Source organism: Mastomys coucha, unplaced genomic scaffold (genome assembly GCF_008632895.1).
Source record: "Mastomys coucha isolate ucsf_1 unplaced genomic scaffold, UCSF_Mcou_1 pScaffold15, whole genome shotgun sequence".
Taxonomy (NCBI): domain Eukaryota; kingdom Metazoa; phylum Chordata; class Mammalia; order Rodentia; family Muridae; genus Mastomys; species Mastomys coucha.
The window spans coordinates 71,013,804-71,017,844 of NW_022196897.1; the positions used below are offsets into that span (position 1 = coordinate 71,013,804).

At 40.7% G+C, this 4,041-nt stretch overlaps 1 protein-coding gene across 1 annotated transcript in view; it reads right to left on the reverse strand.

The window, feature by feature from the left end:
- The window catches only part of Tfpi (tissue factor pathway inhibitor), a 49,109-nt gene extending 45,437 nt beyond the window's left edge, over positions 1 to 3,672 (reverse strand). The window contains exon 1 of the mRNA XM_031370820.1: positions 3,654 to 3,672. The gene's annotated coding sequence lies outside the window, so the exon portion shown is untranslated. The remainder of the gene's footprint in view (positions 1 to 3,653) is intronic.
- Between the last annotated feature and the right edge of the window lie 369 nt (positions 3,673 to 4,041).

Here is a 4,041-nt window from a genome sequence, read left to right on the forward strand (position 1 = left end):
AGAAATGAAATGTCTACCTTTTGGTCTTCCTTCTTCTTAATCAACCAGCTTTTATTAGATGCTTCTCAGCCACTAAATATGTTAACTGGCTCTGCATGTTATGTTTCTCTTTTAGAAACTGCAAGGCTTAAACCCACCCCACTACAAACGTCATTTCACTTGCTCGAGATGTGTATTGAACAATAAACCCAACTTTTATTTGCAACTCATATTCGTGCTCATTCTAATCTGCCAGGCTTGTCAACATCTGCCAGGGTCAAGCCGCTGGTGAGATGACCTCCTCTTTGTTCCTCATACTTTCTTTTCAGGGTGCCCCCAAAAAAACTAATAACTTCTTCCACACCACTGCCATCTGCTGGTGGAATTTTACTTCACAAACATGTCTCTCATATCTCAGAATTCTGACATCCAAAATAAATTGACGTAACAGTTGGAATGCCTTTTCTAATATGATTTTTGCTTCTAGTCACGGGGTGAAACAACCTCAGATGCCATTAATCATTTATTATACACCTTCTTCTTTCTAGGACTCCCATTATAACTAAAATCTGATAATGGTCCTGCCTGTGCTAGAAAATGCTTTAAGGAATTTTACAGTTTATGGACTATTAATCATGTTACTGGATTCCCTTACAATCTATAGGGCCAAGCTGTCATGGAATGACACTATCAAATACTTAAATGGTGATTTTTTTTAAATAAAAAGGGGTATATAGATCCACCTAAACCCCTTACATTTAGCTATGTTAACTTTAATAATTTTTTCCCTTTAGAGAATAATGCTATTTCTGATTCCCAAAAGCATTTTGCCCTAAAGAAGTAACAGCCTAAATATGTTAAATGGAGAATCTAGAAACTAATCAATAGAAAGTGCCAGATATTCTTCTCAAGATTATACTTGTATCTTTCCAGAAAATAAACGAAGTCCCAGATAGCTCCCACTCTGAAGCATCTAACCAGAACAGTATCCCGGAAACCACTGGACAAATACAGCATCTAAAGATAGACAACAAACCCATCCAGAAGAGATGCCCCAAGGAAGAATAAGTCAATAACTTGGGAGAGCAACAAAATCTCAATACCACTGATGTAAAACTGAGGCTGTTGTGTTTAATGACTACATTACAAGTTAATTCTCAACTTGTCAATACAGAATCCAAATGCCTTTTGTCGGAGGTGGAGTGGGGATAGAAAAAAGGCACACCTGTATTAGGAGACACTTTGATGCTCTCTTGCCATGCCGAGAATGTTTTGCTTGCTTGCTTGCTTGCTTGCTTCATTACTTGGTTGGGTTTTTTTTTATTTGTTTGTTTGTTTGTTTTGTTTTGTTTTGTTCTCAAGTCAGAGTTTCTCTGTGTAACCTTGTCTGCCATGGAATTAATTCTGTAGACCAAGCTGGCCTCTAACTCAGAGATCTGCTTGTCTCTTCCTCCCAAGTACTGGGATTAAAGGCATGGGCCACCACCATCCAGCTTGCTTTATTTATTTATTTATTGGTTTTTAGAGACAGGCTTTCTCTGTATAGCCCTGGCTGTCCTGGAACTTGCTCCGTAGACCAGGCTGGCCTCAAACTCAGAAATCTGCCTTTAAATAAATGATTAGTCTAAGTGAATCTTAAAGCATGTGCTGCCACCACCAGGCTGAGGGCTTTTTTTATGCTTTTTTAATTACCTGACCCAGGAATGGTTACTGAACTACAAAGAGATTTCAAAAGTGGCATGTATGATTACTAAAACTATTAAGATTATCAAAAAAAAAAACCTTTAGCAGAAATTAATCAAGAGGTGGGTTAAGTTGAGAACCACAGCTTTACAAAATAGAACTATTATAGTTTTGTTGTTGTTGTTCAAGTATAATTTTAGTCATCAGTAATTTCCTGAAATATATTCCTTTAATGTGTGCCTCCAAGCTTGCTTCCATATAAATTGCATCTGCACTAAGCATTAACCATTAACTTGTATACTTAGTTATCTTTAACAGTTTACAATAAGTGAGTAACTTTTATAAGACCAGGATTTTATAATTTGACCCTTAAAATTATAATGCTTGAATTAAAGATCTTTTAGCATCGAAGTAAACTTTAAACCATAAATACAGTCCATAGAGACTGGGAACTTCATTTTCCTGATCTTTTATAATGCACTTTTTTTTTACAAAATGCTAGTTTTTTTTTTTCTATGACTCATAAAATGGCTAAAGCTTGACACAGACAGCCATCACAGCTCTTATATGATCCAGTTTTATAAACCATCTTGGAAGCCTGATTCTGCTTCTTCAGTCTAAAAACAGAATACAGTGATAAGCAGGGAGATACCTCCTTAATCACCTCAACCAAGATGGCACTTTAACCTGACAAGGTCTCCAGCCAAGATGGCGGCAAGCCACATAGTAGCTAGGTCATTGTTAACTTTCAAGCCCAGGACCAGCAGCAAAGGCATCTATTTAACATATCAAAGCAGACCTGGTCTCCTGGTTCTCTGAGCATCTCTGAGTCCCTACCAGTTACAGGGTATGGCTGGAATATCCTGTCTTCTACCTGAACTCTCCAGCCCAGGAGCTGGACTGCCCTTCCCCCTGAGCGTCTTCCCTATATAATTCAGACATTTTGGTTACCTCGTTTGCTCCTCCTGTACCTTTGGCCTCCTGACTGCTACACTTGGTTCCCCGCTCTCTCTCTTTCCCACTGCTTCTCCCCACATGGTTCAAGGTCATGACCACTCTGGACTCTCCCAGGAGTGTGTCTGCCTCTGTCTATGCTCTACCACATATCTATAATATACTTTGTGCACCGCCAGACTTAGAAACAAACATGCATGTCCTTTCATTTCCTTCGTTTCATCAGCCAAAATGGCTACAAGACACACGGTTGTTATTTATCTACTCCAAGGTGAACCTAAGTCGCCAGCCACGCTGGAAGGCACTCCAATCCTGAGCGTGCTTGTAAGCCCGAGCCTTGAGTGAGATTAAAGTGAGCTGTATGTTTTATGGGGGAGGTGCCTCAAACCACCTGTCTTGTTCTGTCTTGTGGAATTATCCTAATCAGGCATTAGAAATCGAAAGACTTTGGGCCAGCAGTAGCCATTTGTCCAGTGTATACTGAGGCCAAATTTGGACCAAGAGTTGAACAAATGAGCCTTTTAGGTTAGCCTGTAGTGTGGCTGAGGCTGGGTACTTTGGAATGGAGAATTTGAAACCCATAGCAGGGTTCCTCACCCCCACCTCCCCATCCCACACTCCACCCTCCTCCCACCCCACCCACACCCCACCCCCACCCCGGCCAAATCCTGAGTATCGTTAAGGCCCTAATGATGATTCCCTCAGTGAAGAGAACACTTCTTATGAAAAAGGTCTCATGTACTTTGCATCCTGCATCAATAGAATCTATCCTCATGATTATTACAAATCCTTCATCCCTGGGCCATTACCTGAGCACTGCTTATCAGTCAATAGAACTCATTCTTACTGTGTTGGTCACAGGTGTTTTGCTACTTTGCAAGGGAGTTCCAAGTAGCCATCCCTGAAGCTTTCTGTGATAATTGTCACGTGGAGACTTTTTTCCCCAAAGTTTTACTGTGCTTAAATGTGTAAGAAAAATAAATCACAAAGTCAGACACTGGAACTTTTTGAGGGGGAGCAGGCCAAAATGACGCTACCTGGGTTTCAGTCAGATCAGTTTCCTGCCGGCAGTGACGCTTGCAGGATCACCCCCGACAGGAAATGACTTCTGCCGTCCACAAGGGAAGCTGGGAAGTGTAGTTTCACAGGAACCTATCTCAAGCCAGAGCACTTAATTTTGCTATTATAACTTTAAAGACTTCCAGAAAACAAGACTTTAATTGTTCCGTAATGTCTGAAACAGGAGAAAGATAGGTAGAACCAGGAAGAACAACATAGCACCCAGAATGTCTGAGAGAAGGCAAGCACTCTATAACTTGGTTTTATATAGGTCAAAGACGTGGCTCTGTACCTTGTTTGTTACCAAGCCTTACGTTCAATACCCAAGACCCACAAGGTGGAAGAAGAGAACCAACTCCTGCAAGT